The sequence below is a fragment of the Ceratotherium simum genome, chromosome 3 (genome assembly GCF_057802395.1).
Source record: "Ceratotherium simum simum isolate JZ-2026a chromosome 3, ASM5780239v1, whole genome shotgun sequence".
Taxonomy (NCBI): Eukaryota; Metazoa; Chordata; class Mammalia; order Perissodactyla; family Rhinocerotidae; genus Ceratotherium; species Ceratotherium simum.
Genome location: NC_141902.1, coordinates 54,182,607 through 54,208,314, shown reverse-complemented (window position 1 = coordinate 54,208,314; position 25,708 = coordinate 54,182,607). Strand labels below are relative to the sequence as shown.

The 25,708-nt window shown below is 37.4% G+C and overlaps 1 long non-coding RNA gene across 6 annotated transcripts in view; it reads left to right on the top strand.

Annotated features, from left to right (window-relative positions):
* Nucleotides 1-25,708, top strand: part of LOC147917570 (uncharacterized) — a 115,401-nt gene that overhangs the window by 56,888 nt on the left and 32,805 nt on the right. For 2 of the 6 annotated variants that reach the window (XR_015550930.1, XR_015550929.1), the window contains exons 3-4: nt 2,352-2,447; nt 2,937-3,229. The exons of 3 other annotated variants lie outside the window; for them this stretch is intronic. This is a non-coding gene — a long non-coding RNA (uncharacterized LOC147917570). The remainder of the gene's footprint in view (nt 1-2,351; nt 2,448-2,936; nt 3,230-25,708) is intronic. One more of the 6 variants, XR_015550933.1, reaches the window with a different exon arrangement.

The window sequence follows — 25,708 nt, the reverse complement described above, 5'->3', positions numbered from 1 at the left end:
TGAACAGTGCAGACCTGGAGCAGTGGTCTCCAAAGTTCAGTGCCCTTGACAGGTCGCTGGGGTTTGAGAAGAAAATCTTAAAATGTCTGTATGTATTTATTTTTATCCTATCATTAACAAATCTTTCTAGAAATATTTTATGCATACACAAGCAAACAATTGTATTTTTTGCCCCTCCTTAGATGCAAATGGTAACATAATTCATATACTATCTGCACCTTACTTTTTCCATTTAGTGTCATTTGGGGATTATTCCAAAATATACATTGGATGCACCATAACTTATTTAACCAGCGTGCTGTTGATCGACTTGTTGATTTTTTTCTATCCTTTGCTATTACAAACAAGATACAAAGATATTGAAACGGCATAGGTCGTTTCACATGGTGTGAGCAAATCTCTAAAAAAAAAAGTTGTCAGAAATAGAATTGCTGAGTGAAAGGAATATGGATTTTGACAGAATTTACCACATTTCTCACAATAGAGGTTACACTCCCACTAGCAACGTAAGAGAATGCCTCTTTCCTTTCAGCTTCGTCAATACAGTATGTTATTGAGCTTTCCTATCTTTGCCAAATTATAGGGAAAAATGATATTTCAATGTAATTGTGTTTTACATTTCTCTTAAGATTGATGTCTTGCACTTTCTCAAATATTTATTACCCATTGTATTTTCTGTTATCTGTTAATCTTCGCCCATTTTTCTATGGAGTTGCAGGTCTGTTTCTTATTGATTTGTAAGAACTCATTTTATACTAGGGAAAGCAGCCTTTTGTAATATGAGTTGCAAATATTATTTTACCAGTTTGTCTTTGACTTTGCTTATGGTAATTTTTAACTTTCAAACATTTTTTTATGTTGTCTAATACAGTAATCTTTTATGGCTTCTGAGTTTGGTGTCATAATTATAAAGATCTTCCCCACTATCAGATTGTAAAATAATTTTCTTGTTCTAGAACTCTTAAACTTTTATTTTTTGTATTTAGATATTTGATCTATTTTTAATTTATTCTGATGTAAGGTGTAAGGTATAGATCTGACTTTGTTTCCATATGATGACCTAGTCATTCTCATACCATTTACTGAATAAGCTATCTTTTCCACACTGATTTGAGATACCATTTTTATTCTACACCAAATTTGATTCTATGCTACCTACAAACCCAAATGTGTGTCAATTTCTGGACCTTCAATTCTGTGCCATTTCTCTCTATTCATGTGGTGCTACAACATTATTTAAATCATTAGAATATTATAAGACATTTTCTTATTTCTTTGAGCTAGTTCCTTCTTCATACTCTACTTTTTCACATTTTTCCTAGCTAAACTTGCTAATTAATTTCTTTTCTATGACAATAGTGTCTGTTTGTCTTATTTCAAAAATAAACTCAATTGGTATATTTATTGGGATCAGGTTAAATTTATAGGCTAAATTGGAGAGAACTGACAGCTTTGTAATGGTAAACGTAAGACTATAACATGGCTTTTGATTCGTTTAAATCTTCTTGTGTGCCCTTGAGGCATGTTTTAGTTTACCTTATGTGTATTTTGCACATATTTTGCACATTTTTAAAGTTATCTTTTAAGTATCTTATACTTTTATTGCTATTGTAAATGAAGTTTTTCTTCCTTTATCTGATAACTGGTTGATGTTTATATATACAAAAGCAACCAATTTCTGTATATCGATACCGAATTCTCTTCAGTTTTAATAGTTTTACAGTTTACCTTCTTTTGTTTTTCAAGAACCATCTCACTGCAAATGTGGTTTTATCTCTTCCTTCCCAAGTTTTCTTCCTCTAATTTCTTTCTCTAGTGTAATTATCTTGGCTACTACATTCTGAAAAATATTAAACAATAATGGTAATAGTGTGATTTCAGTAATTCCTGATTTCAGTGAGAATTTATCTAATGCTTTCCCACTAAACATGATGTCAGCTTTTGGGTTGAAATAGAAATATCTTACCATGTTAAGGAAGTACCTATCAATTCTTTTGTTGAGTTTTTTTTAACCAAGCATAAATGGTGAACTTTGTCAAATATTTTTTTAGCATCTTTGGCGATGATCACATGATTTTTCTCTCTGGAGCTTTTGTGCTGATTAATTATATTAGTAGATTTCCTCATATTGAATCAACCTTATATTCCTACAATAATCCCAACTTTTCATAATGTTTTGTTCTTTAAATATGATGTTGGATTATGTTTGCTAATATTAATTTAGAATTTTTACATTGATGTTCATATTCATGAGATTCATTTGTTGTTTTCTTTTTGTGGCTAATTTATGTCGGGTCTGTTCTTGCTTCATAAAATAACTTGGAAATTTTCCTTCTGTTTCTATACCCCAGAATTTAAATCTGGAATTTAAATAACAATGGAATTATGTGTTCTTTGGAGATTTTGTGGAAATCCTTTGTGACACCATCTGAACCTGATACTTTAGGGTAGGGATAACATTTTGACAACTTTATTTCCTCCATCAAAATTTGCCATTTAGGTTTTCCTGTCTCTTTTGTAATCTGCTTTTATAAATTGTTTTCTCCTAGAAAATTATGCATTTCATTTGTTTTCAGATTTATTTGCATAGAATTGAGCAAGGTAGGCTCATATTATTCTTTTCATTTCCATGATGTCTGTAGTTATTTCAACTTTATCATTTCTTATTCTGTGTATTTCTGCTTTTTCTCTTGATTAGAGTAGTTACTAGTTTATCAAATTTGTTAGGTTTTTCCTTAAAAACAAATCAACTTTTGAATTTATTTGTTTGTTCTCTTTTCTGTTTTCTGGTTAATTAATTCTACTTTTATCGGTAGTAATTTATTCTTTCTCTTTTTTAGATTCATTTTCTTATGTAGTTCTCTATTTCTGCATAACAAAGTGCTCTAAAACTTAGTGGCTTTAAATAACAATAAACTTTTTCTTATCTCACATAGTTTCGTAGGGTCAAGAATCCAGGCGCAGCTTAGCTGGGAGGTTCTGGCTCATGATCTCTGATGAAATTTCAGTTAAGCTGTTGGCTAAGGCTGAAGTCATCTGAAGGCTTCACTGGGGCTGGAAGATCCACTTCAAAGAAGGCTCACTTCCCTGGCTGTTGGCTGGAAGCCTCAGTTCCTTGCCATGTGGGCCTCTCCACAGGGCTGCCTAAGTATCCTCAAGACAGCAACTGGCATCCCCTAGAGTGAGTGATCCAACACAGAGAGACGGAATGACCAAGATGGAAGTCATGGTGTGTTTTTTGTTTGTTTGTTTTTGTTTTTGTTTTTTTTGTTTTTCTTTCAATAATTTTATTGAAGTCCTAATCGTTTATAACATTGTGTAATTTCAGGTATACCTTATTGTTTATCCGTTTCTGTACAGACTGCATCATGCTCATCACTCATAGTCTAATTTTTTTTTTTTTTTGGTTTCAATCTTTTTTTTTTTTTTTTATTGACGTTTTAATGGTTTCTAACATTGTGAAATTTTTGGGTTGTACATTTTTGTTTGTCCATCACCATATATATGACTCCCTTCACCCCTTGTGCCCACCCCCACCCCCTGCCCTGGTAACCACAGTCCAGTTTTCTCTGTCCATGTGTTGGTTTATATTCCACATATGAGTGAGATCATACAGTGTTTGTCTTTCTCTTTCTGGCTTATTTCACTTAACATAATACGCTCCAGGCCCATCCATGTTGTTGCAAATGGGACGATTTTGTCTTTTTTTATGGCTGAGTAGTATTCCATTGTATATATATATACCACATTTTCCTAATCTGATCATCAGTCGAGGGACACTTAGGTTGCTTCCACTTCTTGGCTATGGTGAATAACGCTGCAATGAACATAGGGGTGCATAAGCCTCTTTGGATTGTTGATTTCAGGTTCGTTGGATAGATTCCCAGTAGTGGGATGGCTGGATCATAGGGCATCTCTATTTTTAATTCTTTGAGGAATCTCCATACTGTTTTCCATAGAGGCTGCACCAATTTGCATTCCCACCAGCTGTGTATGAAGGTTCCTGTTTCTCCACATCCTCTCCAACATTTGTTGTTTTTTGTCTTGGTGATTATAGCCATTCTAACGGGCGTGAGGTGGTATCTTAGTGTTGTTTTGATTTGCATTTCCCTGATGATTAGTGACGTTGAGCGTCTTTTCATGTGCCTATTGGCCATCTGTATATCTTCCTTGGAGAAGTGTCTCTTCATTTCCTCTGCCCGTTTTTTGATCGGGTTGTTTGTTTTTTTGTTGTTCAGTTGTGTGAGTTCTTTATATATTATGGAGATCAACCCCTTGTCAGATGTATGTTTTGCAAATATTTTCTCCCAGCTGGTTGGTTGTCTGTTCATCTTGATTCTGGTTTCATTAGTCTTATAAGAGCTCTTTAATCTGATAAAGTCCCACTTGTTCATTTTTTCTTTAGTTTCCCTAGTCTGGGTAGGCATGTCATCGAAAAGATTCCTTTAAAACCAATGTCAAATAGTGTGTTGCCTATATTTTCTTCTATGAGTTTTATAGTTTCAGGTCTCACCTTCAGGTCTTTGATCCATTTTGAGTTAATTTTTGTGAATGGCGATAGCACATGGTCCACTTTCATTCTTTTGCATGTGGCTGTCCAGTTTTCCCAACACCATTTATTGAAGAGACTTTCCTTTCTCCATTGTATGTTCTTAGCTCCTTTGTCGAAAATTAGCTGTCCGTATATGTGTGGTTTTATTTCTGGGCTTTCAATTCTGTTCCATTGATCTGTGTGTCTGTTTTTGTACCAGTACCATGCTGTTTTGATTACTATTGCTTTGTAGTATGTTTTGAAGTCAGGGATTGTGATGCCTCCTGCTTTGTTCTTTTTTCTTAGGATTGCTTTAGCTATTCAGGGTCTTTTGTTGTCCCATGTGAATTTTAGTATTCTTTTTCCTATTTCCGTGAAGAATGTCATTGGGATTCTGATTGGGATTGCATTGAATCTGTAGATTGCTTTAGGCAATATAGACGTTTTAACTATGTTTATTCTTCCAATCCATGTGCATGGGATGTCTTTCCATTTCTTTATGTCATCACGGATTTCTTTCAATAATGTCTTGTAGTTCTCATTGTATAGGTCCTTCACGTCCTTGGTAAGATTTATTCCTAGGTATTTTATTCTTTTTGATGCGATTGTAAATGGTATTATCTTTTTGAGCTCTCTTTCTGTTAGTTCATTATTAGCATACAGAAATGCAACTGATTTTTGTAGATTGATTTTGTACCCTGCAACTTTGCTGTAGTTGTTGATTGTTTCTAATAGTTTTCCAACAGATTCTTTAGGGTTTTCTATATATACAATCATGTCATCTGCAAATAGTGAGAGTTTCACTTCTTCGTTACCTATTTGGATTCCTTTTATTCCTTTTTCTTGCCTAATTGCTCTGGCCAAAACCTCCAGTACTATGTTGAACAGGAGTGGTGAGAGTGGGCAGCCCTGCCTCGTTCCTGTTCTCAGAGGAATGGCTTTCAGTCTTTCCCTGTTGAGTATGATGTTGGCTGTGGGTTTGTCATATATGGCCTTTATTATGTTGAGGTATTTTCCTTCTATTCCCATTTTATTGAGAGTTTTTATCATAAATGGATGTTGTATCTTGTCAAATGCCTTCTCTGCGTCTATTGAGATGATCATGTGGTTTTTATTCTTTGTTTTGTTGATGTGAGGTATCACGTTGATTGATTTGCGGATGTTGAACCATCCCTGCGTCCCTGATATAAATCCCACTTGATCATGGTGTATGATCTTTTTAATGTACTGTTGTATTCGGTTTGCCAATATTTTGTTGAGGATTTTTGCATCAATGTTCATCAGCGATATTGGCCTGTAATTTTCTTTCTTTGTATTGTCTTTGTCTGGTTTTGGTATCAGGGTGATGTTGACCTCATAGAATGATTTAGGAAGTGTTCCATCTTCCTCTATTTTTTGGAATAGTTTGAGAAGGATGGGTATTAAATCTTCTTTGAATGTTTGGTAAAATTCACTGGAGAAGCCATCTGGTCCTGGACTTTTATTTTTTGGGAGGTTTTTGATTACTATTTCAATCTCTTTACTTGTTATTGGTCTATTCAGATTCTCCATTTCTTCTTGGTTCAATTTTGGGAGGTTGTATATGTCTAAGAATTTATCCATTTCTTCTAGATTGTCCAATTTGTTGGCATATAATTTCTCATAGTATTCTCTTATAATCCTCTGTATTTCCGTGGTATCTGTTGTAATTTCTCCTCTTTCATTTCTAATTTTATTTACTTGAGCCTTTTCTCTTTTTTTCTTAGTAAGCCTGGCTAAGGGTTTGTCGATTTTGTTTATCTTCTCGAAGAACCAACTCTTTGTTTCATTAATCCTTTCTACTGTTTTTTTGGTCTCAATTTCATTTATTTCTGCTCTGATTTTTATTATTTCTCTCCTTCTGCTGACTTTGGGCTTTGTTTGTTCTTCTTTTTCTAGTTCTGTTAGGTGTAATTTAAGGTTGCCTATTTGGGCTTTTTCTTGTTTGGTTAAGGTGGGCTTGTATCGCTATGAGTTTCCCTCTCAGGACCGCTTTTGCTGCATCCCATATGGTTTGATATGGCATATTATCATTTTCGTTTGTTTCCAGATAGTTTTTGATTTCTCCTTTAATTTCATCAATGATCCATTGGTTGTTCAGTAGCATGTTGTTTAATCTCCACATTTTTGTCACTTTCCCAGTTTTTTTTTCATGGTTCATTTCCAGTTTCATAGCCTTATGGTCTGAAAAGATGCTTGTTATGATTTCAATCTTCTTAAATTTATTGAGGCTTGCTTTGTTTCCCAACATATGGTCTATCCTAGAGAATGTTCCATGCGCGCTTGAGAAGGATGTGTAGTCAGCTGTTTTTGGATGGAGTGCTCTGTATATGTCTACTAGGTCCATCTCGTCCAGTTTTTCATTTAAGTCTACTATTTCTTTATTGACTTTTTGTCTGGATGATCTATCCATTGTTGTAAGTGGGGTGTTAAGATCCCCTACTATTATTGTCTTGTTGTTGATTTCTCCTTTTAGGTTTGTTAATAGTTGCTTTATGTACATTGGTGCTCCTATGTTGGGTGCATATATATTTATAAGTGATATGTTTTCTTGATGGAGTGTCCCTTTTATCATTATATATTTCCCTTCTTTGTCTTTCTTAACCTGTTTTATCTTGAAGTCTACTTTGTCTGATATGAGTATGGCAACACCTGCTTTCTTTTGTTTGCCATTAGCTTGGAGTATTGTCTTCCATCCTTTCACTCTGAGCCTGTGCTTGTCTTTAGTGCTAAGATGTGTTTCCTGAAGGCAGCATATTGTTGGGTCTTGCTTTTTAATCCATCCTGCCACTCTGTATCTTTTGATTGGAGAGTTCAATCCATTTACATTTAGGGTAATTATTGATATATGAGGGCTTAATGTTGCTGTTTTGTCGCTTATTTTCTGGTTCTTTTGCATTTCCTTTGTTTCTTGTCCCATTTGTTTTTGACTGCCAATTCAGTTTGGTTGTTCTGTCTTATGACTCTTCTAGTTTTCTCTTTGTTTATCATATGTGGTTTTGTTTTGATTATTTGTTTAGTGGTTACCTTGAGGTTTGGGCAAAAAATCTTGTGTATGAGATAGTCCATTATCTGATGGCCTCCTATTTCCTTATACTAAGTCAATTCAATCACTTTCCTCTTCCCCTTCTAAGTTGTTCTTGTTATACCTTATTCTATCTTGTGTTGTGGCTGTGTGTTTACAGTGATGAGGTTAGATTTATTTTTGGTGAGTTTCTTCCTTTGATCTTTGAATTTAGTATTTAAGTGGTTGTTAACCTATTCTGGTAAAGATCTACTATTTTTCTGAGTTTGTCTACCTACTTTTCTCCTTGCTCCAAGCTTTGTGTTCCCTTTCTCTTCTTTTTTCAGGCCTGAGGGCCTTGTTGAGTATTTCTTGTAGTGGGGGTCTCGTGGCCATGAACTCCCTTAGCTTTTGTTTATCTGGGAGAGTTACTATTTCTCCATCACATTTGAAGGATATTTTTGCTGGATAGAGTATTCTTGGCTGAAAGTTTTTGTCTTTCAGTATTTTGAATATATCATTCCAGTCACTTCTAGCCTGTAAAGTTTCTGTTGAGAAATCCGCTGAGAGCCTGATGGGAGTTCCTTTGTACGTTATTTTTTGTTTTTGTCTAGCTGCCCTTAATATTGTTTCTTTGTCGTTGACCCTGGCTAGCCTTACCACTAGGTGTCGTGGTGAAGGCCTTTGTCTGTTAATATATATAGGTGTCCTGTTGGCTTCGCTTACTGGTATTTCCTGCTCCTTCCCCAGATTTGGGAAATTCTCAGCTATTATTTCCTTGAATAGGCTCTCTGTTCCTCTTTCCCTCTCTTCTCCCTCAGGAATACCTATAATTCTTATGTTACATTTTCTAATAGAGTCAGATATTTCTCGGAGTCTTTCTTCATTTCTTTTTAGTCTTAGTTCTCTCTCCTCTTCCATCTGAAGTATATCTGTATTCCTATCCTCTAAAGTGCTAATTCTTTCCTCCATATTGTCAGCTCTGTTCTTTAAAGATTCCAGATTCTCCTTTATCTCCTCCATTGTGTTCTTCATCTCCATCAGCACTGATTGGTTTTTCTTTATGATTTCAATCTCTTTTGTGAAGAAACTCCTAATCTCATTGAATTGTTTGTCTGTGTTGTCTCGTATTTCGTTGAGAGTTTTTATGATAGCTATTTTGAAATCTCTGTCATTTAGTTTATGGATTTCTGTGCATTTGGGGTTGATTTCTGGGTGCTTGTCATTTTGTTTCTGGTCTGGTGATTTCATATATTTTTGCATTGTGGTTCCTGTGTTGGTTTTGTTTTTCCTCATCCTGGAAATCTCTGGTTGCAATTTCCACCTGCCGCCACTGTCTGGTGGTAAAGGGCTGTGTAGTCTAAGCCCCCTGCACTCTGCCCCGGTTTTTCTGCTGCGATCCGCAGTTTTGTTTTTTGTTTTTTGTTTTTTTTCCCGCTGCAATCCACGGATCCAGTCGTTTGATCAGGTCTGCCGCAGATCACTTGGTCTGGTCTGTCGCAGATCTCTTGGTCTGGTCTGCCGCGGATCGCTAGGTCTGGTCTGATCGGTTGAGCTGCAGGGTCCAGTTTGTGGGGAGGGGGGAGCTCTCTTTTGCCCTCTGGGTCCCTGATGTGGGAGGCTTCTCGTTTGCCCCTCTTTATCCACTCTCTGGGGTGCTCAGATGTTGATGGTAGCCCTGTGGCTCTTCTGAGTCCTCTGTGCGGGAGTTTCCCACTGGCTGAGAGAGCCCGAAGAGCTATGGTTTCCCCGCCGAGGGCCGCCCCTCCCCCCTCTCTGGGAGCCGCGCGGACTGGGATCGCTGATCTGATGCGGAGGGAGAGGAGTTCTCCTTACCTCTCCCCACTTCCTCCGGGGGCCCAGCACGTTCCGCTCTCAGATGTGCGGCAGTGTGGATCTTTCCGCTCTAGCTTTTCACTGTCTGGGATTCCGTTGTTGGTCTGTGACTGTTCCTTTTGTTGTATCTTGTCGGGGGAAGAGTTCACGGGAAAGCTCACTCCGCCATGATGCTGACGTCACTGTGTGAGGACGACGGTGTGTTTTTATAATTTAGCCTTCAAACCCTTTGAGAGGTGGAATCTAATTCCCCTCCCTTTGCATATGGGCTGGATTTAGTGACTCACTTCTAATGGATAGAATATGGTGGAAGTGTTTCTCTTAATCTTTGTATTTCCTGTCGATTTATCTTTATAAATATTGATGCTGTATTATTCAGTACTTCTATCTACTGTTAATTGTACTTTTCAACAAAATAAGAAACCCATTTTTGCCTCACTTAATGCTCTTTGTCTTGTATTCAACTTTGTCTGACATTAAGATGACTAACTTGTTTTCTTTTTGTTTGCATTTGCCTGGTGTATTTTACTCATCCTTTGTTTTCAAACTTTCTGAATCACTTTGCTTTGGGAGTGTCTCTTATGTATGACATAGAGTTTAGATTTACTTCACAAAGTTATTTTCCAAAATAACTTCTAAAAGTTATTTTCTTTTACTAGGTGAATTGACTCCATTTATATTTACTAGTATGACAGATAAGTTTTACCTTACTTCTGTCATGTTATTTTATATTGTTTTCTGTTTTATAGTTTTGTGAAAATTTTTCAACATATGTCCTAATTCTTTACCTATTTGTGCATTTTTTCATGATAAACATAAAGTTTTATATTTTTTACAAGTGACTACCCTTAAATTTTAAGTTTATTTGATAATGAATCCTCAATTTCTTTAGGCAATATACATTACTTACTTAGAGCATAAAGAATTGTACGTATTTCTTTTTTCTCCCCATTCTTTCCCACCTCCAATTCTTGTGAATTATTTCATCTTTCTTAGTGTTCTTCTTTTTTTGTACTATTAGATATACTCTTGCCTATATTAATTGATTTGTCAATATTAAAATGATCTCCTTAACCAGCAACTGTTAGAGATGAGGAAACCACATCATGGGTTTTTGCGTGTCAATTTGCCTAACTTTTACTTTCCAGCTTCTTTCACCCTTACCCTCCCAACTTACATTACTTATATCACGTCTGCATTTTTAGGGCACATAGTATTTACTTTCTGCTCTATAATCCAAATCGCATTTGTTTTCATCTTAGTGCTAATACATTCAGTGCTCATGTTGGTCTCTTTTCTCTCATACCTTGATTGGCTAAAGTTTGTCCTGTAGGCTATTCTTCAAGAAGGGCTTATGGGAACAATATTCTCTGAATTCTTGCAGGTTCAAGAGTATTTGCCTGTTGTCCTTATACCCAAATAACATCTTTAGGTTACACATTCTTTTCTTGAGGATATCGTAGGTGTTACTCCTCTGACTTGGAAGTCGGTCGAGCATTGATTGCTGCTGTGGCGAAGTGTAAGGCCAGCATGCCCTTTTTTTCTCATAATTGACTCTTTGCCTAGCTGCCCAGAGAATGTTGTTGTTGTTGTCGTGTTGCTGTCTTGCAGTCCAATAACTTTACTAGGACACATCTCAGTGTTGGCTATTCTGAGTCAGTTTTCCCTGGAATATGATGTGTCCTTTCTTAGGTAGATACAAATTTCTTTTATTTCAGGTAAGTTTTCTTGAATTATATTGCAAGTATTTTGTTATGATTCAATATTTTCTTCTTCCGCAACCCCAAGTATACATAGGTGTATGTACAATTTCCTCTGCCTATCCTCTATATCTTCTTCCTTTTTATCCTTTTGACTCTTTCTTCATTTTACTTCATTCGTCTTCCTTTCTTCCTTCCTCTATCCCCACCTCCCATTTCTATCCTCCTTTCCCCACTTTGTTTTTAGCAGCATCTGGTCTCTCTGGTGCTTCCTCCAATCTGACTTTAATTTCTGTGATGGTTTTATTTTTTCCTTCAACCTTTTTCCTCAGCTCTACCAGATCACACATCGCTTCCTCCTCTGTTGCTTCAGGATCTCTTCGTGGAGCTCTTGCATCTCTGATTTGTGTTCTTCCTTCATACAATCAATTGCTTCACCAAGCTTTTTAAATTTTTGGCAAAAAGTTTGGTCATAATTTTCCTCTAACCTGTGGCATAATTTTTTTGTGCTTGTCTGCCACTTGTTTTATTCTTTTCCTGTGCTTCTATTGATCCTCTGATTGTTTCTTTTTGATTTTTCATCTTTGCTGTATGAGTTTTTCACCAACCAGATATTTGCAAAAGTTCATGTTGAGGAAGAGCCAAGGCCAACTGGGACTTTTCTTAGGTTGCAGAGTTTTGTGCATAAGTTTGTTTCTCTTGAGTCAGTGGGGTTTAGCAGCTTTGAGGTTTTTCCAAAGCAAAGTTAGGTTTCTCCCCCTCTGGCAGAGGTAGACTGCTTCCTACACATGCAGCTTGTCTCTGTGATTTCTCTTTTGGCCTCACTTTTTCTTCTTGGGATAAAACCAGGTACAAAGGTGCTCTTACCGCCAGCCTATGCACCCTATTTCTATTGTTGCATACAAGGCATTAGGTTTCACACCTCAGGGTAAACCTTCACCTCTGAAAAATCTTCACACTTTGAAAAGTGTATTTTGTCTTTTTCCAAGATCTGTGCTGCAGTGTCTTCTCTCTTCAGGCATTCCTGAAGAATCTCCACAACTTTTGGCAACCCTTTCACTTATTTTATAGTTTGGAGTTCTAGCTATTTTTTGTTTGTGTCAGAAATGGAGTTTGTCTTTTTCTTTCTCATTCTCCTTGTTGCTTTTGAATAGTTTCCAAGAAGAGAAGGAAGGAGTGCTGGCTTTTTGTCACCGTATATAAACCCAAAGTCTCTTCCATTATTTTTAAATTACTATTATTTGAATATGTAATAATATATAAATCTATAAATTTATAAAATAAATATATAGATGTATTACATATAAACATATTAGGTTACATACTCCCTCTAAATTTTTATTTATGAGATAACTGATCAAAAAAGCTTAGAGAATACTGAAGTCAAGAAAATCATGTTTGTTAAATGCTATTATAAAGGTAGAGACCTAAGGCTATTATAGGTCTAGAGAGAAGTAACATCTCCCTCTTCTCATGAGCCTAAATAGATATCACACACTATGTTAGCAGAACACATTAAGGAAAAAGTGGTTTGAGGAATAATATCCTATAGAAGTGTAATAATAATAACACACTTTTGATAGTTTTGCAGTTTGATGGTATAATATTTTATAAAGCACTTTCATATACGTTATTTCATTTAATTCTCCAAATGACCCATTGAAGGGGATATTACTATTTCCTTTTTACCAACACCAAAAATGAAGCACTCAGAGGTTAAATGACTTATTTAAGGCCACACAGCTGAATGTGAAACCTTGGTCACTAGAGTTCTCAACTGCTGCCTGGGGTTAGGGAGTGATAATGTCCCTTGGTAGGGTATGGGCCTATACAAAAGTGAGTCCTATGGTTTAAGAAGCTGCCAAGTCACAGAACTTTCCTAATCAAAACGTGTTAATCCTCACTTCTTTTTTTTTTTAATGAGATGCAAACATAGATGTCAGTTTCTTCAAATACTTGAGGTAATCTTTTCAAAATCTCTTAGATTCGTTCTCTAACATGAAAAGAAAAGGAGATATATTCATTCTTCAGTTTATTTGATCAGTATGTGCATTCAAGGCAGGTAACTGAACCCAACAAGGATTTCAGAATGAGAGCTGGAAAACAGTCTAGTACTCTTTGTTATCTTACACATTTTATTTTCAACTTATTCGGTGTTCGGATGACCAGTGGCTTGGTATCAAGTCAATTACTGTTGCAGAGTACATCAAATAACCATCAGTTAAAATGTCAGAATAGCTTCATTCTTTTTAAATAAACTGCCCCTTCCATAATTTATTCTGAAGCTTCATGGCCAGATGTGGCTTAGGCACAGCCAAGTGTGTGGTATTTTATCGATTTATTAGTTCAGTCAGAATGTGTGTGTGTGTGTGTGTGTGTGTGTATGTGTGTGTATGTGTGTGTGTGTTGGGGAAGGCACAAGACAACTGTGACTAGATTAGCCACACTCAAAGATTTTAAAAGATGTACAGCAACATTTTGAGTTAGGTATTATTTAACAACCACAACCAAATGCTTTCACAAATTTATGAACTTATAACTATTTGAATAAGATTATTTTTAATATAATTAAAAGAACTCAAATCACAGGTAGCTGAGAGATTTTTCCAATAAACATTCTTAAAATAATATTGAAAATTTGGAAAGAGTTGATTTTCTAAATAAAATCGAGACTTTGGAACAGCTGGCAATGTCTCCTTGACAAATATCCTTGTCTATAAGTGTTTACATTTTGCTCTCAAAAGATAAGTCACAAAACTACAAGAAGAAAGGAGGGAAAGAAGGAAGAGAGAGAGAGAGGAGGGAGAAAGATTTCATTGGGAAGCATATATTCGTGTATTTAGAATTTCATGTGAAACTAAAAGTTGAGAAGAGGCTTTTTTATATGAAATTATCCCTGCTTTCTGCACCTAATTCTACAGGCACTAAAATGGATAATTAAAACTTAAGTGTGTTGCTTAGTTAATTCAGTTGACAGTTAACCCTAGGGAATATTTTGGTAGTTAATTATATACATTGACAATTTTTATATGGTGGGTATAAATTTATAGTGATATAACTATAAAATTCCACCCCAGCAACCAAATTTTTGTTCATATGAAGGTCCAGATATATCTTAATCAGTATTAAGAAATGTAATTGAGCTCGTTTGATAAGTGAATATTCCCATAGTGCTTCAAAGAGCTTGTCATTCTTTTGAATTGTTTTTCTGCTGCAGTGCAATCTGCAAAAAGATGTATATCTTGAAGGAGCACACATTGGTAAAAAAAATAAGAACTTCCCTCTCTCATATACATACACACACACACACACACACACACACACATTTTAAAGTTAGATTTCTACACACCTTCAAGATTTACTCCATTCCAGACTCATAATAAACAACTATTCTGAGCCCAAGAACTTGCTAGTTTAAAAATATGATAGAAACTCATAGCAAAGGACTTTATGGTCTATCTGGGAGACAAGACTTTGAAGATATAAACCAAGCAGACAAATAAGACAGAATGGAATTGGGAGCACTGTTCGTTTGGGGGTTTTAAGGAGGAAGTGGGGCTGTGGGGACTGGAGGAAGTAGACACGTGAGTGTTTGCCACGTGGTGTGATGAGAGCTGCAGTAGCCTTAGGTACCCAGGGATGGGGACACAAAGTAAGCAACGTCTAACTCACTCCGGGGAGACAAGGATGGCTTCACTGGGAATATGATGTCTGAGATGAGTTTTAAAAGACAAAGAGTTTGTCAATAGGAAAAAGGAGGGCGGAGTACACAAGTCAAAGGCAGAAAACATGTTAAAATGTCAAGAAGTTTAGGCTTTATCTGTAAATTATTGGGTTCTTGAGAGTTTTTAACTAAGAGAAGGACGTGGTCAGAGCTGGGTTTTGGAGAGCCCCTCTGGCTGCGGAATCCAGAGGAGGATCATATTAGAGACAGGAGATGACTTCAGAGGCATCACACGTGTAGACCTGAACTAAAAGAGTTTTGGCGGAGGTGAAGATCAGAAAATCATCTTGCCACTGGATAAACATAGACTAAAGAATTTTTTTTTTTAACTGGCATTGAACATTGTTTTTGGAAGGCATAATCAAAGAGAGATTACACGGGTTGCTTTCTTGAGAACTGTAGAAGGTTACCCCCTGCCACCATCTACTTTGTGGGGTCTGTGGTCTCCAAGCCATATTAACAAATATTTATGGAGTGAGACTCTGTGCTCAGCCCTGGGAAGATTCCAGTTCTGTGCCACACACACTCAATTCCAGCCATTTGGAATGGGGACCGGAGGCTGCCTGCACCAGTAAGCACCCTGCAGTATGCAAAGCAGTCATTTACGTAGACAGGGGGCAGAGAAGAAAAAAATTACTGTGTTTTCCATTACCCAGTGAGTTCCATCCCTCCACCCTTTACCAGTGAATTAAGTGTAAATAAATAAATACAACCAAGTTCACTGGTAACCTTTAGGGCCTTCCATTAATCAGAGTAATAAGGGGTCTTTTCTCGGGTCTTCATTGATGCTATAGAAAGAAAAATGGTGACACGAGGTCAGCTTAGCTCCAGCCCTATGACACTTTGTCAATACAGTATTGGCAATTCAGTTATGGTGAAAAATAAGGGCATTATTTAGCTGTTAGGAGTTAGTAAATAGATTATTTATTGTGTTGTCTCTCATCAATCAGAACTCCAAGCCGACGAGACACCAGCTGCCTGAATAATTTTCCTGCAAAAGCCTAAAACAGTTTGCTTGGGCTCCCTCCCTCCTTTCTCTCTCTCTCTCCCTCTCTCCCTGTGAGTCTCTCTCTCCCTCTATCTCACTCTCTGTCTTTCTCTCTTTCTCTCTCTCTCTCCTTCTGTGTGTGTGTGTTAGAAAATGTTATAATATTTGAGGTTGATGAATGTGGAAATTTATTAACAGGAAATGAAAACTGATAGGTATTTAACATTTAATGTGAAATAATCTACTGTAACATAAAAAACTCAAAATAATACTAACTGTTTTAATTGTCCATGGTAGTTAAACTGTCACTGTGGTAATTAAAAAGATAGGTGGATAGTAAGTTATTGACATAAGCTCTTCAAATAAAGTGGGCTAATTTTAAAACTAAATTTAACTTAAATTGAATCATTGCTTTTGCTCACTTTTTTTTTTTTTTTTTTTTTAGTGGCAGCATCAAAATCTTTTTTATCAGGGTTTACCAGGGATAAACCCAAAGTAACTGAGTCAGCATGTGTTAATAAAAATTCCCAGTAATAAAATCTTCACTTTTACTAAATGGAAAAGATTATTTACTATATAGTGAGAGAACTGTAGTAGGTTAGCTATTTGATAAATGTGTGTGTGTGTGTGTTCATCTCACGTCACATATCTAAATAAATTCTGGATGGATTCAAGCTAAAATTTTTTAATCAAACAGAATTTTAAAAATATTTAATTGAATATACATCAAATTTCTTGAAAAGAAAGAAAATTTCTGGACTTTAAATTCCATAAAAGTCCTATAATCTTCCATTCTCAATCTGTCCCTGCCTGGTTTTGGTATAAAGTTATATAAACCTTATGAAATTAGTTCGGAAGTGTCTCCTCTTTCTGTATTTTCTAGAGAAGTTTAATATTAGCTTGGTCTGTTAGAACTCAACTGGTGTTTTCTTTATGGGAAGATTTTTAACCAACGTTCTGATTTCTTTTATAATTAAGGAACAATATAAGCTTTCTATATCTTATTGAGTCCGTTTTTGCTAAGTTATATTTTTTCAGCAATTTGTCCATTACATCTAATTGTTTAAATCAATTGGTATGAAACTGTTCATCATATTCCTTAATTATATTTTTAAATTTCAGCTGTATGTATAGTTATGTTTCCCTTTCTTTTATATTGATCATTTCTATTTTCTTTTCTTAATCAATGTTACCAAAATTTCTCTATATGATTAGTCTTTTACAAGAAGCAACTTTGGGATCTTTTATTCTATCTTTCATATGTTTTCCTTTTCATTGATTACTCTTTTGACCTTTATTATCTCCTTCTTTCTACATTTTTGAGTTTATTCTGTTCTACATTTTAAAACTTTTTAATTGGACACCACTCATTAATTTTCATCTTTTATCCTTTTCTAACATAAGTACTTAAATGTATAAAATACCACTTTTACTGCATCCTAGTGAAAGTTTTGACATGTATAATTTTCACAATTCATGTAATAGACATTTCTTTAGATATCTAATATAATTTCATCTTTGACTCAGGAGTTGTCACCAACCTGGGCACTTCAGCCCCGTTGAAATTTAGGCAAGTCTGCCCACCACGTGGTGGTGGCTGGGGCAAGAACAAAAGTGGGATCAACCTATATCCACGTATTATAAATTATACATCAATTAAAATTATGGATCAAGCCTACAAACTGGCACATAAAATATGTTCTATCCCCCAACTTCGAAAAATGTACCTTTATACAACAAAGTAGAGAATTATGTGTAAAACTATATATAACTGAAAGTTGGCAGAAAAGTAAAAACAACTGAAGTGTTAATTATTATCACACAAGTCTGGGTATTCTTTTGATAGGTTAGTGAGGGTTGGCTAGACATAGAATAAAGATTTAAATAATTCATAAATTATTATACATTTATTTCACAAAATTTATTTTTCTTGCCTTCATTTCAGAAAAATCACTTATGTAGTAATCAAGATGTTCACATAATTTGTTTTCTAATAACATTAATGATCTAATAGATCAAAAAATAAATTGCAAGTGAATTCAAAGTAGACATGTAAATATTTGCCTATCAAAATTATACGCTTAATTCAGTTTCTTATTTCAAGAAACTGAAACTTTCTAATGTAATATTAAATTTTGTGATTATCATATTTGTATAATATAAAATCATTTGTAACTCTAGCACTCAAGTCTCTCGAGTTTTTAATGTAAAGAATCAATAGATATCACACTTCGCATATGATGTATTAAGACTGCAGATCTGTGAATGTAACACAATATGAATTGTTCAATATTGGAAAATTTTCTCTGCAGCCATGTGCATCTGTTGCAGATACTGTACTAATTTGTGAGTCCCTCCAGAACCACAAATTGGACATAAACAGAAGCAAAAAAAATGGACGCTTGAGACAACTGAGCAATACCATATGGTGTGACAACCTATTGCGTTCACTCCGAAGAAAAGGATTTAACAAGTTGATTAATTTATCTTTTCTTTTATCTAAAGATTTCCACCCCTCAAATCCTCCCTACCTTCTAAAGCAATATCCATCTCCAATAACCCAAACCTCACCATATCTACTTCATCACCCTTGTTCAGATGCTGTTTGGCACAAGTGTTTCCCTGGGGCCTTAATGGAGTTAGTCATGAGAGTGGTTGTGTAGGGTATGGTCATGCTCGCTGGCGCTGAGTACATGTCTTTAATCTATGTGTGTATATGTATTGTGTGTGTGTGTGTATATATGAGAGATTTCTCTAAAGCATTGACCCAAGGCAGGGTCCCTTCTTGCCCATGTCTAAGGGTGGTGCCAGGTCAGCTTTCCCATCCCTGCTGGCCCAAGGCTAGATAACCATATATAACATGCAGAGTTGCTGTCAGGTGACCATCCTCCTCCTTGCTGCTAGCCACTCTGGCTTTATTAAACTCCAACTCACATTTTTGCTGCTTTTTCTACTAGAAAGACACGGATCTTTAGACACTTCCTTTATCTCTTATAAAACTAGCAATATCTCCGAGAGTGTGTCCTTTCTAGGGTTTAATTCTGGAACCCTTGCACTGTTCTGCAGTCAACAGGTTCCTTTGAGTACCTAGTTGGCTGTAATTCCAGAAGTGGAAGTCCCCTCGATCCACTATATTGAAATTTCCTGTGCTGTCATATCCTCATATAGATTGCAAGCTCTTGGAGGCCAAGTGTTATTGGTGTTTAAACCCACCACAACGCCTGGCACATTATACACACTTAATAAATCTTTATTGGAATAAAATGTCCAAGGATGTGGCAAAAGAAAGGACAGATTTGATTTCATAAAAGCAAATATTTCCGTACACCAAGAAGATTCCCAGTAGGGCCGGCCCCGTGGCTTAGCGGTTAAGTGCGCGCGCTCTGCTGCTGGCGGCCCGGGTTCAGACCCCGGGCGCACACCGACGCACTGCTTTTCCGGCCATGCTGAGGCCATGTCCCATATACAGCAACTAGAAGGATGTGCAGCTATGACATACAACTATCTACTGGGGCTTTGGGGGAAAAATAAAAATTAAAAAAAAAGATTCCCGATAGCCTTAGGAAAATATCTGCAGCAAATAATGCAGTGATATTTAGTATGTAAAGTATAAATATTTAGTATGTAAAGAGTTCACACAAATAGATGAGAAAAAAACTAAAGCCAATAAAGGTAAATGGGTAAAGTACCTAAAAGATAATTCTCAAAGGAGGAAATACAACTAGAAATAAGTTCCTAAACTGACACTTGGAACCAATATGGCAGTCAGATGCCTCAAAATATTCACTTTATTTGACCTAATAATTCCACTGCTAAAAATCTATCTAAAAGAGTTATAAATTTTGGAGGAGAAAGTTTTATTTATCTAAGTAGAGCATGGTAAGGCCTTTCTTTTTCTATCTCACAGGATGTTCTTTGGCATCCTTGCGGGGGGCTAGAGTGGGAGGAGAGTCAGGACCTAGAATTCAGGCATTCAGAGTCAACAAGAAGATTACTACAGGACTAGAGAACACTAGATGGTTGGTTGAGTTTCATGTTGCCCACCGGATGTGAGTACCTCTGCATCCCTGTTGCAGCCATCAACACCTGGGCCTGATTGAAACACAGAAAGAGATTCTCAAATGATCACACAGGTTGGAATGCAAAAGGTTTTCATTCTAATCACACACAAATTAAAAGTTCTGCCCTCGAACATTTAACAGTAGCATTACAACTCAGAAATAGTTACCTCTGTAGAGTGTTGGCTCCAAGTGGCCTCGAGCCCCTTGGAAATGTGAGGTTCAATTCAAATGGAATGGCCACAAGGGCTTATTGGCAGAATGGTCAGAACATCTCAGTTTGCCCAGCCAGCTGCCAGGCCACTTTATGGAACAGAAGCTCTCTGCCCAGGTAGCCCCTCCTTGGTGATAATTAATACATATGCTTTTCCTTGGAACCATGGTGACACAGAACCTGGAAATTGACAGCGGGTCCCTAGCTGCCCATCAAGAAGCGCTCACGCGCCATACTGCCACCTGCCATTAGGAGAGCTTTTTACCACCACCAGGCCACTTGTCATTTCTCTGCAGAATGCACTCAGCTGGATCAACCTGTAATACACCAACGTGATTTCAACTCAACAACAGAGCTAAATACCAGAGGAGTGGGGCACTTGGAGCAGAAAAGAAAGGAAATGAAATAACTATCATTACCTCCCTAAACTTCAACAACTAGGAAAGAGCCCTCTTACCGAGGAGTCCAGATCCCCAATTTCAGACGGTGTAATGGCAGCCAGGTTCGCAGAACAGAAGCAGAAACACTTGTCTACTGATGAGGTCTCTTCCCTTTCCCATTGAACAGGTGGAGATGATCCTCTGGCATCAGTCCCAGCCCAAGGTTTGGGCCCCTGACCTCATAGTCCATTTGATCCTAAAGCAGTGGTTTGTAGTCTCCATTTAGAGTCTTACTGAAAATTAATAATAACTACAGACTTCCATTCTAGAGAAATGTGCACATGCATATGCTCCTTTTTACATACTATCAGTGGAGCACAAGGACCCCCAGAGGCCCATCCGCGGAGCCCCTTAAACTATCAGCTAGTTCTCTCTACACTTCTGCCACCACGCCCCATTCCTGTGTCTGTAACAGGCCTCCTTAACGGAGCGTGGGGCTCGATTCTGCTGAACTAGGAAGCAGCATTGCAACCTTTCCCAGCACAGAGCCCTAGCAGGCCACTTGGACTTAATTTCAGGAGGCCTGTGGATAGAACCTCCTTGTCACTCTGTCCATAGACGTCCATGGTAAAGCATCTCTGTTCCAGAGAGACCCTTCCCAATCTGACTTCCCTCTCAGTGGATTTATGTGTAGTTCTCTAACGATGTGGAAAAGCAGTTTGACACTAAGGAAAAACAAAACCACTTAAGGTAAGAAATTAAGAGCAAAATTACATAAGCCTTTTAAAAAAAAATTGGCATTCTAGCTGCATTTTTCAACTGAGTTGTAAAATCATTTCCCAAGCCAGAAGCATCATTATCTTCATTTCACAGGTGGAAAACTGGGAATTACAGAGAGGTTAATGGCTGTGTCTAAAAGCACACAGCACGCTCTCATCAGGAGCTGGAAATACAGGTACAGCCAAGGACTCATACTGTTCTGTGATAACCCAAATTTTATGAACCAGTTTGACTTGGCCCTAATTCGCATTCAATTTTAAAAAATGTCTTTCATTAAAAAATATAATTTGAAGAACTGGGTAATTGACTCACATTTGATTAAGGCAGAGTCTATTGGATTAACATGATGAATAGATAAAATTATAATCAAACAGAAAGCAGAACAAAAGGTGACTAAGTCATGGGTCACATTAAGATACTAAATTTTTGGAAGATGGATATGCTGGGGTGTTTTTTTTTTTTTACATTAGTAATATTCATTTCACAGTGGATCTCACACTGTTCAGCTATCGCTAGTAGGGTAATTAGAATGAAGTTTATATTCAGGATTAAAACTAGTAGTACTTGGGAGGTGTTTTGATTTCACAGTAAGGAAAACTCCAGCTGTCCTCTTTCTGATTGTCCCCAAAACATCTGCTTCAATGGTAATTTCTCAAACTCCAGTGGTTATTCCTGCTCAGAACTAAATATAGCTAATGCCACATCAAACTCCAAAGTACCTTTCAGGAACTGTAATGTTCACCAGCCTGTACTGGGATAACTTATTCCACAGTTTTTTCTATTAATGCAAAATTGTATCCCCGATAGAAACTTAGTTAATTAATATGAACTACTCTAGCGTCAGCCACGTCCAGACAGCCAGGCCAGGAAGTAAAACGAAAAAGATGGTGCTTGAGTTTTTTATTTGTCTTTCGGTCTTAAATCTTCTTAGCCCGAGAAATGGGAGCTGCTGTGGTATAAACGGAGGTGTATGTGAAAGCAACACTCTTCTCATCACCAAGACTGTCTCTGTTTCAGACTGACTGGGTGGAGGTAGACTCCTTCCCAAAACTTCCATGTCTGCAAAAACTGGGAGGAAGGAAGGAACTGGGAGAGGCTTTGACCCTTCCTTAACCTTCATCAATGTCCCAAAAGCCAACTCACATAACATACAGTGTAAAGAAGAAACTGACTTCCTTGGCAAACACTGCTCCAGCGCAGTCTCCTAGCCACCACCCCACTAGCTGCAGGATTTTCCTAGATAGAAATCTGGAACCACAACTGCAGTCCTTGTTCTTATCATGTTGTTACTTCTAGAAGCATACTCTGGTCAGGCAAATGTCTAACAACCTGGGACGAAAAGACGGCATTAGCATAGTAAGTTAGATTTTTTCGCCTATAAGAGTGACAAAGTGTTTAAGGATTGATGATATTTCTGGGTGGCAAGGATTCAGGGAATAAGTAATCTCATATACAACTTGTAGAGTATATATTGGAAGGCAGTTTGGTAATATCTATGAAAATATTAATAAAACGTGCATCCCCTTTGACCAAGCCATTCCACGTATACCTATGCACAATGATATGGATTCAGGGCTATTTATTGTAGCATTTTATGTATAGCAAAATATTGGAAACAACCTAATGTTCACAAGTAGGAAAATGGTGAAATAAATCATAGTATAGCTACACCGTGGAATTTATCTCTTTTTTTAAAAGTAGATCCAACCATAATGTCAAGGAAAGATTTCTATGAGATATATATACATACATTTTTTTTTCTCCCTAAAGCCCTCGTACATGGTTGTATATCATAGTTGTAAGTCCTTCTAGTTCTTCCATGTGAGCCACTGCCACAGCATGGCTACTGACAGATGAGTAGCGTGCTTCCACACCTGGGAACTGAACTGGGGCCGCCAAAGTGGAGCATGCCAAACTTTAACTGCTGGGTCATCAGGGCTGGCTCACCATGATATCTTTCTAAATGAAAAAAGCAAGTGGTGGAAATATGTATTTATATAATACGATCCTATTTACATATTTTTAAACAGTATATGTGTATTCTATGATTTTAAATGGCTAGAAAAAGATCAGAATGGACACATCCCCAACTGGTAACAGGGCTGACCTCTGGAGAGGAGAAAGGAGCTAGGAAGTGGAGAGGGGTGAGAAGATGGAGGACGAATTTCACTTTCTACTCAATATGCTTCAGTAATTTATGCTAACAAATATATGGTATTTTTATCATGACAAAATAAAAGAAGGATGTTGGTTGGCATCTCCTTATAAGGCACTAGGTAGCCAACCGTGATGAAGTGGAAATCCCACCTGATCCATTCAAGCAGGACAAGCCACCTAAATTCTCTAAGCCTCAGTATTCTCACCTGTAAATGAGGACAACAATGCCTGCCTCAGAGTATTGTTGTAAAGGATTACGTGATAGAATGCTTATAAAAGCTGTTTACTGTTAAACGTAAGTGATTATGAAATGTTAAACAAGAACTTTTCCAAGGTCAAGAAGAAAGAGTTGATCTAATGTAACAAGATTACCATGGATAGGACTAAATTACCCCAACTGTGGGAAATGACCAGCTAAGTTGTGATGGTGTTAGAATGATTAAAGAAATCAAAGTCATATGGTTGGGCATGAAGTCTCCCGAGAAGGTGCTCCAAGCTATAATAATCCTGGGAAGTGGTTAACCCTGGAGCAGGGAATGAGCAATGGAGCAAAGCATCCTCCTCTTTCTGAGGCTGGGGAGGAGTTTGGAACAGATCCAAGGGCTCAAGAAACCTGAAAGAAGCCCTATTAGAGGGTGAACTTCTACCAGCTACGTGCAGGCTGGGAGTGAGGCTGGGAATTAGCCCCACATGACACTCTAAGGTAGGTTTGAGCCTGTATAGTAATTGTAAGTGATTTTCTGTGTAAAATGCTTCTTCTAGTATCACTGAACCTTCAAATAAAGTTTCATTAAAAGTTGGATCCTGATCTCAGGGGCTGGTCCTGTGCCATAGTGGTTAAGTTCAGCACATTCTACTTTGGTGGCCCAGGTTCGTGGGTTCGGATCCTGGGCCCGGACCTACACCACTCGTCAAGTGACACTGTGGCAGCATCCCACATATGAAATAGAAGAAGATTGGCACAGATGTTAGCTCAGGTCTATCTTCCTCAGCAAAAAAAAAAAAAAAAAAAAAAAAAAAAAAAAAAAAAACCATAAAAAAAATAAAAGTTGGAACCTGGTCTCAACTGCTCAGTGGAGAAATAGAAAAATGCCATGTCTGCTGTTCTATGTCAAAGATTCCTCTTCTAGAATAAGGATATTTGTGGGGACTAAAGGCACCAGGACCCCCCCACCCATATTTATGATTTGGGACCCTTTATCTATGGCTGCACTGGAGAATAGACTGGCTATGTTAAGGATAGGCTGATGGCCTCATCTCCTTCCATCTCAGGGGACCACTATTAAGTTCCCTGGCTCAGATGCAATGGAAGTTCTGCTTCGTACTCCTGATTTGGTTCTCTGTCAAGCTGCTTGCTTTGTCTCAATACTTACGTGCTGTCTGACTAGACACAGGTATCGTTTTGATGATCTTTAACTTTTATTGATTCTGCCTGCCCCAAGGTGTTGTTAATTGTCTCTAAGGACCTGAACCCCAGGAATGGTGGCAGACTCAATGGAGAGGTTATGCAGTGTACAGATTGCTTCTCTGAGGGCCAGATATTTAGAGACTGATATATTAATTTAAATAGAAAATGCCTTGCAAGACATATTTATGCAGAACTTGGTGGTGCTGAATGGTAAGATATGGGAAATAATTAGGGAGAATGTTCTCCACATTTTTACTCTAGGGATCAGAATCATAGATTATATTATAGTTAGACTCTTTTTGATTATTTTCGTAAGCTGCCTTAAATCCTCTCTGGAACCACGGTAAGGACATATACAAACAAGCAAATAAACAAATAACATTTATTGAGTCCTTACTGTGTGCCACGTAGTGTGCTAGGTGTTTTGTTTTTTTGGTGAGGAAGATTGGCCCTGAGCTAACATCTGTTGCTAATCTTCCTCTTTTGCTCTTTTTGCTTGAGGAAGATTGTCCCTGAGCTAACATTTGTGCCAATCTTCCTCTGTTTTGTATATGGGATGCCACCGCAGCATGGCTGATGAGCGGTGTATAGGTCTGCGCCCGGGATCCGAACCTGAGAACCCTGGGCCACCAAAGCAGAACACACGAACTTAACCACTATGCCACGGGGCCAGCCCCTGTGCTAGGTGTTTTAACTGTTTCCTTTAACCCTCACAACAACCTACTGATCATCAATTCCATCCCCAGTGATTTGTCAGATATTTGCCCTAAGAGGTAGGGGCCATGTGGGCCTTTTACTTGTCAAGCCTCTGCAGCAGGCAAGGCAAAGGAAGCAGCAGGAGAGAAGGAACCTCTGAAGGTGGGGGTGGAGGAGGGTTTACAAGTGCTAGGGACACGCAAGCTTGAGAATC